Source organism: Cylas formicarius, unplaced genomic scaffold (genome assembly GCF_029955315.1).
Source record: "Cylas formicarius isolate icCylForm1 unplaced genomic scaffold, icCylForm1.1 PGA_scaffold_6__28_contigs__length_40554024, whole genome shotgun sequence".
In the NCBI taxonomy this organism is placed as follows: Eukaryota; Metazoa; Arthropoda; class Insecta; order Coleoptera; family Brentidae; genus Cylas; species Cylas formicarius.
The window spans coordinates 24043517-24057952 of record NW_026844347.1 but is presented as its reverse complement, the minus strand read 5'-3'; the positions used below and the strand labels follow the sequence as shown (position 1 = coordinate 24057952).

The 14436-nt window shown below is 32.3% G+C and overlaps 1 protein-coding gene across 2 annotated transcripts in view; it reads right to left on the bottom strand.

The window, feature by feature from the left end:
• Nucleotides 1–14436, bottom strand: part of LOC132703290 (uncharacterized) — a 58385-nt gene that overhangs the window by 11784 nt on the left and 32165 nt on the right. Inside the window, exon 3 of one of the 2 annotated variants that reach the window (XR_009619051.1) lies at nucleotides 10067–10153. The exons of the other annotated variant lie outside the window; for it this stretch is intronic. The gene's annotated coding sequence lies outside the window, so the exon portion shown is untranslated. Of the gene's footprint in view, nucleotides 1–10066; nucleotides 10154–14436 lie in introns of those variants that run through there. 2 annotated transcript variants of the gene reach the window in all.

Below are 14436 nucleotides of genomic sequence, written 5' to 3'. Positions count from 1 at the left end.
TACCCTGCATAAGATGAAAGTCCTTTTTCACCCGATTTGAAAAATATATAGTTTTGAGTTTATTATTCAAAAATAGAATTTGGTAATCACTATCATTATTGCCTTAGGAAAGGGAACATTGTTTATAAATCTTGATAGAAACACTATTTGATTACAATATGGGAAAGTGGGAAGGCCGAAAGTATGAAATAATTTGCCTTTTCTTTTTCAAACAATGAAAATATATCGCAAATTCGATATGAATATTACCAACGTTTTCCCGGACAACACATACTGAATACTAAACTCGAGTTATTTCACAAACAGCTGAACGAAATATCGACAAAAGATTTTTGAAATCGGAAAACAAAGAAATTTCATTCTGACTAAAAACGTTAAGGATGTTTCTATTTAGAAAAAAGTGAAGTTGTTATTTTTTTATATAGTTCAGAAGATAATAGAAAAATCATAAAATTTTTACATAACATTTTTTTACCTAGACCTTTTAATAAAGTAGGCAGATGTCAAAATATAAATGAAAAATCTGTACTCTGTCAAATATCACATCACTGCTGAAGCATAAAGGTCCTGTTTCAAATTTCTCGAAAGGACATCAAAGTCTCTCACATTGGTTGATAATTCATTTTTTTTAAAGTTTCCCAGTAAAGCATACTTTTCTATATAATAGTAGCGTTTTTCATTATAGAATAACGGAACCTCTTTAAAATGGTTCGTAAAATTGTATTTCTGAATAACTGTTTTATTTGTTGTAAACTCTCAGCTCCCTGCTTTATTCTTCACAGCGACAGCGCACCCTCCGGCAAAAATTATTCTGCAATATAAATCTTAATTTCCTGCATTCACCCCACGTTCTAATCGTTAATGGGATTTTTCTAGCCCACAAATGGGCTCCGAGCTTCCACTGTAATCCTGGATAAAATTTTTATAAAGAAGATGTATTATTCATTGTTACCGTGGACCATCTGTACTCAGGTTTCAGGGTGATTTTACCCCACATTTTACTACACAAAATAAGTATCTGTGACTAATACGGGGGCGTTTTAGATATTTCATTAGGTTTATTAGGGTCAACAATTTGTGGGAGCCTGTAAATTTATCCAATAATAGCAAATAATTTAAAGACATACAAAAACATAATATGCTACAAAAATTAATAACTGAAGAAAATTATTAGAACTATTTGCCTTTAGAGGCGTAGACAACAAGAGCTTTTATTTATTTATCTAAAGCTTATATTTTTGTTAAGAAGAATATCCAAACATTTATTGAAGGTTAGGGTCAGGGATGGTAATTAACGCTTCAAGGAGTCTTGCAACAGGCTGACCTGTTCCGTCAAACCGATAAATGCTGCCTATGAAAGTTTTGAGCCACCTTCCTAGTAACAGAAAGGCATGAAAAGCATCACTTTGTTTCAAAATTAAATCGTCTACCTATTACTCAATTAGAATGTCTAATCCTTAAGAGAATATTTTTATTGTGATTTAAAATTGGCTGTATATGCCTGATTTTCCTGGATTGCGGTGAATATTATGTTTCTTCCTTATGCAGTTTGTATTAATTTAAATAAAAAAAAATTATTAACACTTTTTTTATTATAGTGACGAACCAACAGAGTGGTAACCACTCCTATCATGAGGAACTAAATAAATAAATATGATATATATATATATATATATATATATATATATATATATATATATATATATATATATATATATATATATATATAGATATATATATAAATATATATATATATATATATATATATATATATATATATATATATATATATATATATATATATATATATATATATATATATATATATATAGATATATATATATAAATTGTATTATTATTACCATTACAAAAATTCATTTAGCAAATTATGTACCGGTCTAACAGGTATACAGAAAGAAAAAAGAAAAATATTTAAATAAACAAGGGTCTTGAAATGCTTAGTTCCCAAAATGCGGTGCTAAATGTCCTTTAAATAGGGGGTCGTTTTTGCAATATTTGTTATTTCCTTTGAATAACCCTCGAAAATCAAAACTTTTTTTAATCCTTGATTTGTTCGATGATGCTTGTTTTTTCAAGCACCTTATAGATAGATATACAAGACAAAGATCCAGCTTTAAAATGTCATTCTTCTCGACTCGATTCATGTGATCTTTTTCAGCTACATAGCAAGATTAGTATGCAGCTTTTACATAAATTAAAAATAACTTTGTTCCACAACGCAATCTTTAATAGATTTCCTTAATTTTTTACTGATTTATTAATTAACAGTCTGTGTTCTTAATGCAGTTTTTATCGATTGAGCTACCCAATACATTTTTAACTTAAAACAATTAATTTTTTTATTTATTATTTTTGTTTTCTTTAAATTATTTGACGTTTTGTAAAAAACATATTTTCTATTTCCTTCTCAACTCTGCTTCTTTTCATTATATAGTGGCTAGTAAAGTGTATGCCACTGATCAATGACATCACTGACGCAATATTATCTAACTTAAAAAATTGCCTAAATTCTGCAAAATCTTGATGGTTGATTAGTTAAATTCGGATTTTCGATTGTCGGGCGGCAAGGACGCTCGATTGATTAAACCAAATATTTGCATATTCGCCAAGACACCTGCAGCCATTAAAACAGTAAATTTCAAATTAACATTCCCAATTAAAATTTGTGATTTTCGAAGGTCGAAATTGTTTACCTAAACCGGACAATAAATTGCTGAGAGCGGAATTTCGTGGCCTATCTTTTATTCAAGATTTTCGTCGGCTAAAATTTATAAATTGCCTCTGGCAAATAGTGAGACTGCAAATAAAAAATAATAACATGCAAACTAAAATAAAAAAATTGTCAAAGTAAGTAAATTATTTCAGACCCCTAGGGTCCGTTTTTAAAAAAAAAAAACTTCACACACACATCCATTAGTTTTAGGGTACACTTTTGCAAAGCATCACGAAATCACGAATACATTCAGTGACGTACGATGAGACCATGAGAACTGTCAATGTCATTGGCTATAATCTATCGAAAACATCCGATTGCTCCCGAATTCGTTAACAAAATACCGAAAACGTCGAAAGTCGCACAGTGCTGAACGAAGCTGAGGTCTTAAAGTGACACTTTGCACACGTTCGATGAGTACATAATTGGATATTTAGAGATTTTTAGAGTGAGAAAAGCTTCTTACATTACACATAGATCCTTTATACTGCTTTAAGAATATTTTGAATATTTTTCATAACAATCTTGCCTATGTAGAATACCTACGAATAATTTCTTGCTGGTGTTAATTAGGAAACATTTTTTGGAATGGAAAATTATTTTTTCTACTCCCGTCTGTAAAATACCTAATTTCCAACCGATCTAGCGTGCAGGAAGCGTCACTTTACCAAGTCAGTTTTGTTTCCCATGAATCCGATCCACTTCGGACATTTCCGGGATTTTACCGCAAGGATTTGAGATCAATCGGATGTTTTCGGAGATATTTCCCACGCTTTCAAATTTTTAACTCACTCGTTTATTAAAAACTCGCTCCGCTCGTGTCAAATAAACTCGTGAGTCAAATGCCGTTTACCGCACTTGTTGCATAATATACTATTGTTGCATATGGGTGCAGCATTGAATATATGTCCCAGGAAGAGCAACGAGGTACGGAATTAGGCAAACGGACGTCCTATATTGAAAAAGGAATGTAATTATTATCTTGAGTTGTAAAACTCAGCTTCTCCGAAAATTTCTAATGTTAACCATAGTTAAAAGAGTTCTATTTTAAAGCTGAGAGACATTTTTTTCTTTCATGCAGAATTTACTAAATTAAAATTCTAATTTAATATTATTATTATATATTATGAAGAAAGCAATAGCATGATTTGATGATTTGCGAAACGTCATCGTCAGCAACATCGATTTACCAACAACCGACGCAGTAGGAATACATAAGATATGTAAATAGTATTAATTATCTTTATTAATTTTACAATACCTTCGAATGGTGAGACCAAATTACCCCGTAGCTGTCTTACTACGTTTCGACATGCTTAACCAAAACTAACCGTTATCAAATATTTGGTAGTGCCAATTATTTTTTCAATCAATCAATTGTTGAGTAGTGAAGGGTGGAAAACCATTTCAAAAATGAATAAAACATCTCTTTTGAAGGAAATAATACATTCCAAATTAACAATTGTCCTTTCACAAATCATTTGAATTTGTCAATAACAGAAGTTTCTGTTGAAACTAGGCTTGAGATTTCAAAATAACAATTCCGACTTCTAGTGGCCATTTCAGAAGCTCAAGAACTGGAAGGTTTATTTTTATGCGCTTTTTTTTAATGGCCTAACAATAATGTGTAAATAAAATAATCCAGCAAAGAGAACATCCACTTCTCCCATTTATTAAAAGGAGTCGGAGAAACGCAACACACATTACTAGCTAGTCTTTTACCATTGCAATATTTCCCTCGTTTTTTGAGCACGGCATTGCCTTGCCAGTTTAGTTCGAGTTCACTGACTGGAGGCTTAATGCAAAATTAAGCAAAACAAAAAATATACCAGGAAAAATGAAAATGACTATACGAAAAAAAACAAAAATTACGAGACAACATCTGCGGCAGCTTTTTAAAACTTTGGTTTTTACAAGACAAAAGAACGGCCACAACTCATGCAAAACGTACTCGGTAATAAGAAAAGCTTTTCAATTTAAAAATTAGTCTCAAGTTAATGCGCAAGCTAATAACTAATCGCAGGCGTTACCAATCCGCAAATCTAACACACACTCACATTCGCCAACAAAAGCAAAACGAAGAAGAGAAGAAGAAGAGGAATATTTCACGCATTCTTCTCTGAGCAATTCTCACCGAACAGTTAGAAATGGACATTTAAGGCATCGGATGCCATGCATGTGTGCGCGATTTAAAGGATCGCACTATAAAGATGCAAACGTTAAAATTAATTTTAAAATTTCCCGGCTGGCAATAATGTAAGTTAACTAGTGGAATATAATAATAAATACGACGGCATGGTGGCTTGATACTAACCCAATTGCCCCTATACGGATTGTGCAACCGGAAGAATACTACTCCATCGAGACAAATAGCTTTTCGCGAGCTTCGCACCGTGTTGCCGCTGTTGCGCCTTTTTCCGACACTAGTAGGAAGAACCAACCTATTTAAATAAACCTTATGATATTATAATATTAATCCACAATGCAACTAAGAAAAAGTATTACTTTACTTGCTCTCCCTAGACGAATTTATTTTTTTCATAAAATTATTTTTCATATCATGCATATAATTTGTTGTTAAAACATAGTTTATACCTGTAGCCCTATTTTTATCAATTGTATAATTTCGAATTAACTAAAAAAGTTAACATAGCACAAAATATATTGAAATTATTACCAATTTGTATTTTTGGGTGATGACCATATTCTATTATATTGTACCTACTGACATGTTTTCTTAGCGGATCCAAACCAAACCATCTTGTGCAAGAATCCGAGGACCGACGAATTACATGATGCGTACGGCTTAGTTATAATGTACCTAGGCATCTGTTTTTAGTGTATGATTTAGGAAGCAACAGGAAAATAAATTAGATACTCCATTAGTTTTTTTAGCCTAAAAATTATTCTTTTAAACGCATCTCCAGTGAATATTGATTAAAAGCCATCAATTAATTTTCCGAAAAAGCAACAGATATGATTGGTGGGAAAGCGTTTTAAATTATTCTGTGGCACTATCATATCATAACGGAAGATTTTTTTATCTTGAATAAGACTTATTTATCGATATATATGTAATGAACCTACTAGCGTATTGGGCAGATCGTTCACGAATAACTAGGAAGTCTGTTTACTTAAATCTGCACCTCTACTATTTTAACGATTTCGTAAATTGACAACAAGCTCGTTTAGTTTCATATATATATCGTCCAAAAATACAGAGTTTCAGAAACATAAAAAAAGCAAGAAGGTGAATGGAAAAAATCTGACAACATCGTAGCCTCTTCGGTTTCTGCTTGCCGCCGTGCAGAGGTCGTTAGCATCGTGACCGTCGGTTCGAGAGGTCAGGGGCAATCCGGCGGCGGCGGCGGCGGCGAGGAATCGCATGGCCGATGGACAATCGAGTCATCTCCACGACAAGCACCAGGTTACTTGGTGAACGAGAGGGGAACGCTTTATAGATATACCTACATATTGTGCTCGAGAAATTCCCAATGAATCACGTATATATTGTCTGGAGTATGTTTGCTTTTATGCAGGTAATGATGACTAATGCTCGCATTATATCGATGTACATCAAACAGGATTTGGTAATTAGTTATTGAAATAATTGCGGAAAATTGATTAAATTGTTTTTTTTTCTGCTGTTCATATTGTCTAGTTTTCGGCAGTTCTTTTGATATTTCGTTTTCATACTCTGAAGAAGTTAATGTTATAAATAGGCTTATACGAGGCTTATTATTTTCTAGGGTAAGCTTGTTCAAAATTCAGAAGTAATGAGCGGGTATTCAATAACTTAACGATATGATTTGTTGTAAGTTGTGGGTATTCAGGCCAATAATTATTTTTGGCAAGAAACAATATTTATTATTATATTTCAATATAAACATGATCAAAAGTCTATATTTTTTATTTATTTTGTATTTCTCTGACGTTAGCATATCACTAACCAAAATTAACACACCAAAATTCTCAAAAATCTGGCCGTTTTCTGAAAACAATCAAATTATCATATGTATATTGTCAAGTAAAAGAACAAAAATGTGAATCAATATATAAATATACAAATATACTAGACTGCAGTAAGTGTGATGAATAATAATAAGTCTGACTGACTGTTTATGTCAGTATGTATAGCAGTACCTACTTTTTGAGAAGCAAATCCTTCTGAAAGAAAAAATTAATTAACTTAAAGCAAGTTTTACTAAATAAGTACTCAATTTACTCGCTCTTGGATCAATCATGTGTTTAAAAAATGGCCTAGAGCAATCTGTTTCCTGACACAAGCCTGATGGTCAAGTTTGTAAAAAGAAGCATCAATGCATTAAACTTTTGATACCGCAATTACGTTTTGGTTTGTCAGTATTTTATAATTGTTTCATTTGAACAAAGTGACATTTCATCGGAATTAAAAAAAAATGATTGTGTGAATAATGGAAATTTGGAGTCCAAATTTTCCAGTAATTGATGTTATACGAATTTTCACCCGGATAGGTTAGTTTAGAAAAAATACAGATGACATGAAGAATTTAATGATCTTGGCGCAAAAATTTTAGTAGAGCGACATGTGATATGCAATGAAATGTGCAATGTGTCTACACAAAAGTATCTTGCGTTGTTAGGTCAATACTTTGCAAATGAATGGGATAACAAAACGAAGCAAGGGAATTTTGTAAACTCCTTAGCCTGCAATCTCCAAAAGATACCACCGAGGCACTTATTCAAGCATAAAAATCGACGTTCTAATTACTTAATTGTTCAATATTTATTACAAAGAACTTCCTGCAAAGCTTGTCGTCTCGAACAGCCAATTTAAAGCGTAGGATAAATTTAACCATAACGAATATAATTAGCTAACGTTGAACAAAGTGTCAGTTTTCGCAACTATTGTCAATATAGGTACTAACGTATAAAGATAGACAATCGATATATGAAGCTATTCTTCCCGACTCAATCATGGTTAAATGTGCAAACTTAGTTAAAACCTTTACAAAAAATTCTCAGTTAAAATTAAATGAACCGTAAACGAAAATGTCGCTACATATTCAGATTTCACTTCTTTTATAGTATCTGCATTGGTCGTATCTCATCTAGGAACCAAAGTTTGTAGTTGTTGAATTGAAATACTCACCTTCATCCATCCATCGTAATTGTTATGTCAAGGAGCGACAGCGACTTTTATTAAAATATAATAGTAATCGATAGGTTCGATAAGTGACAAGCGATTTATCGCTACGAGCCATAAATATGACATTCATTGCAAATAATAACGAGACAATATAATCTGTGTTACTTGACTCACAGGTCTGTATTCAGCACTTAAATTATTCTAAATATTATTTTCTTATTATTATTTTTAGCTTTAGAAAGAAATATTTTTAGAATCGAATTATCAGGATCCAATTTTTTGGCCATATATCACGAATATATCATAAATTCTGTGACATTATGACGTATCTTTCACTTGAGCCGACAATTGTAAAACACGGCTCTGTCCCAAACCAGAAACAATTCATTACACGACTCCAAGTAGACAATAGAACAATTTGTATGGTCGCTATGTGATCGACATACTACGTAGTCTGAGTTATATCAAGTTCAGTAAAACACTTTCTTGACGCAATTATGTTAATTTGGGACATCAACTCGCACACTGCCCCATTTTTCGACTATTTACATACATTAAATTTGTAACAAATCTTCGCCGGGCGATGTAAATCTGCTCGAAACATGGACGTTTCGTGTTTAGCTGCGTGTAAAGTTTGTCGCGTTTTTTACGTACTACGTCCAATGCATTTCTCTTTGTTTTAATAGTAGTTCGCGACGGCATAGCAAAACGCTTTTGCAATAAAATGTCAATACAAAATGCAAAATTTTCACATTACACATTTTGCTAGAACCACAAAAACATATTTTTTAATTTACCACCATTATACATGGCAAATTAGAATTAAGGTCTACTAAATGAACAAATTTAGCCTTACATAAAATAATGTTATAATATTCCATGATTTTGGTTGCTTATATTAATAGTTATTATTAACAACCCTGTGTATAATCACAAAAGTTAAAATTCCATATTTATTACCACTTAACTATTATAAAGAGTGAATCAATTCTTGAAATGAATAAAAACAAAATAATTCTACGTAATATAAGCATAACATAAAGTTGCACTTTGGTAGGCGATAATAATAATAAAATTTTTGGGGTTACTTGCAAATAACCAAATCCGATCCTTTTTTTGTTGGTGGCCTTTTCCGTGCCGAATAATTTTGATCTCAATGAAGAATAAATAATAAATATAATGGTTAAATAATAAAACGAAATACTTATGTTCAACTTCCCAATTTTAATAACGTTTTAATCAATTTTCTCTAAAACGGAGAGCAATTTGAATTTGATATGATTCGATTATAAACGTTTGGGGTTTCTCAGCTTGACACCCCTTATAGTATATTGTTCATAAACGTTCAAATATTCAGAGAGTTTATTGTTATATATTAATAAGTAGACGAGGTATTAGGCGCAAATAGCCCTAAGTAAGGTTTTCATCATCTATTTGCAAATATTAAAAATTAATGATGGAGAGCTAGTCCTTGTGACTTTTATCAGAATTTACAGTTTCGAAAGTGATTTACTGGGGTAGAAATTCATTAGACTTGGTATGAACATTGATCAAAACTGATTGAAATAAACCCTTAATAAGCTACTTTCATAATACGTCAGTGAGTTTCTGCTCCTTGCCTTAGCAAAAATCCGTAATTAATGGATTCTTCAATCCCACACTAATAAATTAATAATTTAAAAATAAATCACATTGTACTTTGAACATTTTATGATATGATTTAAACGCTTTCGTTATACCATAAGGTTATATTGAAATTTAGTTGAATTTTAGACAGTTATAGTTATTGAAAAAATATTGTCCGCGGGTGTCCGCTCTAAGTTAGATTACCGATCTTAATTTCAATTACCTAAGGAGAGCAAATAAGTGTTCTCCGCCAATGCAGTTTTATAGCATCGTCTTCTATATTTATCTCGCTCTGGCAGCTTCGTGAAGCTGTTAATCCGCCGATATTGATAGAGCAAGATGCAGCGCAATAAACAAAAGTTATAACAACGTTTTGCGTTAAGTAGTACCCGGCCGTAATAAAATACACGTTTTGCTGTGGGTGATAGGTAATAAGCGACACGCATGATGAAATTTTAAAGGTTTTAGAAGTCACTATTAGTGGAAAATATCGCTTTTAGATATCGCCGGTTGCTTCACGTGGGTGGGCTTTAAATCTCGCCTTTGTTCGACTGAATCAAGAGAAATGTCAAAACTTACTTTGGTTTACTTCATTTTCTGATGTTGCCACCTTGGTTAGCGAAATGTCCTCCTAGAACCTTGTATATGTTGTGGTTTCGTTACGTCTGTAAAGCAAATGTTATATGAATTTTCTACCACAGGTTCCAGTTTAACCAATTAAATATATCAATCTTTTTTTAAAAAAAAAACGCCAATATCCAGTGTGTCGGCAGTATATGGGAAACGCTTCTATTCCGAGTTATATGGGAAAAAGTTATTCTTCATAAAGAGTTCCGCATTGTCGAAAACTTTGGACTGATTATAAATGCAGTTACATTGTACGTTAGTAGGCTCGCGTTTCCAATAGTCTCTATAATTCTATTAGAATTTAAAATAGAAAAATTTTTCATCAATATTTGCTTGTTTGATGTCAAAAATTTTATACAAACGGAAAATCTACATTTCTAAGCCCATTTTTCTTACTGAAAATGTCGAATTAAGGTAGTAAATGGCGTATCTGCCTGACTCATGAAAACAAATTTTACCTAAAAAAATATATACTATTTCAGGGCTAGATAAAGCTAGACGTAGTCAAGAATAAATTTATGTAAGCAAATCAATTTCGAATTCTAAATATTTCGCGCTGCATTTGTCATAATATCACCCATTACGGTCCTATACCAAATTTCAAAAAGTTCCCGTTTTCAATTGTCCAAAACTTTTAATGGGACACTCAACGGAAATCTATGAGGATTTGATATCGAAATTCGACAAAATAACGTTTTCAATTTTATATGTACGTTGGAACACAATATACAATTTACCCGTTAATATAAAAGTCAGAGCTTCAGTTTTATGAATTAAGAAAACATAAATTTCAATTAATTTAAAATCATTTACCATTTCGTTCGTTCTTCCGTTTAGTTCGACTGCGTGTACTTAATTAACAAAAATCAGCGTTCTAAACGTTACGACCGGCCGTAAAAATCAGCAAAACAAGCGATAACGAAACCGGTACGCAGTCATTACGCCTCGTAAAAAAAAATTGGCAAAAACAAAAGAATTTGCCAATCGCCCCGCGCGAGTTCCGACCCGCGAATGGTCCGTAATTGGCGCCCAAGAAACGAAACTGATGGCCAGGGATAAATCATAAATCCCATTAAACGCGTAATTTGTGTAAAATATTAGTCACAGAATCGGCATTAAAATTGGCAAATTCCTCGGAACGGTGGCACAGCGATTTATTATCCTCATTAATTATTCCGCTAATGTCGGCCCAATAAACATAATGAAGGCGCTAAGAAAAAACACGCTTCTAGTTGCACAGTTACTTTAAGTTGTTGCACCCTTCAGCTTCTCTAATTTTTGACGTTCTCCGTACCACTATTTGTCTATTGGACAGTTTACCGGCTGATGCTTCGCAGCTCCTTTTTTCCATAGCTTTAATTGAAATGATTTCTCGCCTAGCCTTCAAATGGATACTTAATACTTCACTGAAATATTCGAATCGTAAATGATATACGTGAAAAGTACATGATTGAGATACCTAAGTTTTGTCATGTTCAAGGTTTTCGAGTGAAAAAATTTTAAAGTAGAAGTTTTCCGGTTGTAGAACTGGAAAAAATGATAAAGTTTGCCTCACAATTTTATTTCCTAATGGCAGGTGAGTATAAGAGATTGCTCTATATAATTTTTTAGTGTTAAATCATTATCCATCGAATTAATATTTTCACTTATTTGTCGATGATCTATGAAGAGTGTCTGCTATAATAAATTCACACTAATTCTTGTTGCATTTTGGGAAGAAAATAAACAGAAATTTCTAAATGGCAATTTTGAAAATCAATATTGACGAAACTCATTTAGTGACTCACCACGTAGCCTTCGTCCAGCTGGATTCCAATTTGCTGAACATCCATAGATAAGCACTTTACTATATGGTAAGGTTTGAATAGCCTTAGGCAAGACTTCACAATGTACATACATATTCTTGTACATTCATATTTTGTTTATTATGAATAATGCTGATTATTATTATATTATTATTAAATTCTGGTGTTGCAGATTAACGCAATAACCGCAAAAAACAGTACTCCATAAACCGTCAAGAAACGGCTCTGTTACCAGTGAAACAATTGCAAAATTTGTCCAAAACAAATTTGCATAGAAAATTAACACAACCCAAAAAACTACATGAAAAATATGCATTACGGTTCTTCACTAATTTTCCAAATATCCAGAGTTGAGCTTAACATTTCTAATAATACAAAATTACCAATTAATATCAACTATTCAATGTTATCAGTATAGATGAATATTTATTGGTAGTCAAAAGATTGATAAAAGAAATTAAAATTTCTTGAAGTTGAATGATGATGCAACTTTCTCTGCACTTGGTATCTTGGATTTAGATCTCGCTAAAAAGTTAGAAGAAAACCGACATTTCCTGCACAAATAAAACCTGTAATCATATCGAAGTGGGATGTCGATCTCTGCCAGTCATGTTTTAATTAAGTCGATTTTTTGTTGACGAATTCCAAAGCCGACCAAAACAAAAGTGCGGTCGCCACGATTCCCTAAAGTCAATATCTTCATTAACGACTCGGGCAATCTATGAAAGAAAAACACGAAGATCTTGCGTCTTTTACGGTTGTTTGCCAAACTGCTGGAGCATCGACATGGCGTAAAATTTCGCGATTTGCCGTGTTTGCGCTTCAAAATCCGAAACATCCGACCTTAGAAGGCCAAATTACCGGCATCCGGTATTAAACCGCGGGTTCTATCTGCTTTTTTTCCTATCACTTTTGCGTATAGAACTTCGGACCGTGTTGCCAAATTCTCAACGATATAGATTGCTCCTTAATTGAATTGATTAACGTTTTGATGGGTTATTTACTTCTTTACATTCACTAAGCACCTCCAGTTGCTTTCTATAACAAAAAATATTAAAAAATCTTTTCCAACCCAGCCTATTTTTATTATTATAATTAATAATAATAATAATAATTAATATTATTACATTTTCTTGTTGTAAATACTCTGATAACTGTTAATAAATAAATAATAATAATATTTTTATTAATTTTAAAAAATCTGACTAATATAGATTGCTCCTCATCTTTGAATTGATGTTGTCTTCCATGTTTGTTATTTATTTCCCTATATTGGACTTCCAAACAAATTAACCATCTTCTGTTGCCAACATTATACACTTGCAATTGCCCTGAATAAGAAAAAAAAGAACTAATCCAGTTAAGTTTTTATAAATCTACAGGAGAACAAAAACACTTTATATGTAACTGGAAAATATTGGATGATGGATGCATAAGAAATTGCATTTATTTTGTGGCAAATATCCTAAAAAGTGGTTTTTAGAACTCGATTATTGGAAGAAAAAATATTATTAAAGAAATTAACTGGGTTTTCTGCAGTTTTCTTTTATTTTAAAATTAAAAAATCTCACCAATTTAGATTGTTCTTTAACACTCTTTGTGCACTTTCAATTGCTTTGTATAATACAAAAATGTAAAAGAATATTTTCAGTACCAATTGCAACAACCGAACAAGTTAATTGTAAATATGGAGGAGAGTAAAAAACGTTTTATTTGCAGAATGATGAATGATGGGTACGTGAGCCATAATGATTTTGCGTCTATTTTGTTTTGAGGGAGTTTTTTTGAGCTGGATTAATAAATAATAACTGCATCCGTGTATCGATTCAGCCAAAAATTGGACTTTCGCATTTGGCATTAGTGTTGGTGGGTATATAAAACAAAAATTCACATAAATGACAACAGTTCACAACTAGAAAAAAGAAAAGAAAAAACACTTTTTAATATTCAAAACAAAAAATTAGGAAAAACAAGGTTTTGTTTTAAAAAAGAGGTGACTATTGTTGCTCAGAAGAATATGAATAAAATTTAGTGTATTAATAGTATCGCAAATTTATTGAGAAATGCGGCAACGCGGCCAGGCGCACAAAATCCGGCTCATTCTTGCAAGTACCGTACAGCCGAATTTTAATCGAGATTTTAAGGTAACTGACCCACACAGGCCGCGGCAGCGCCAAATACACTCGAATTCTCACAATTAGCATCCAGAGAAGACTTGGAGATCTTTCGACCAGATAGAGGCGGGCGAATCGTACGTTCGAAGATAAAAAAAGTTGCGTCTCGCGAAAACCGGATGTCTTCTCAAGCTTACGAAACTAATTTTAGACTCATTTGAATAACAAGGTTCGTTTCGAACCTTCTCATTCTCCGAAAATTCAAATGCATTAATATTTAGTGGTCTAATTTAGAGAACGGAAATTTACTAAAGTTAATTTATCACTTTTCTCTGCCGTAAGTATTTTCGCTGAACACAAAAAAATACAATAATAACGTAACATTAAAACCATTTACATTTA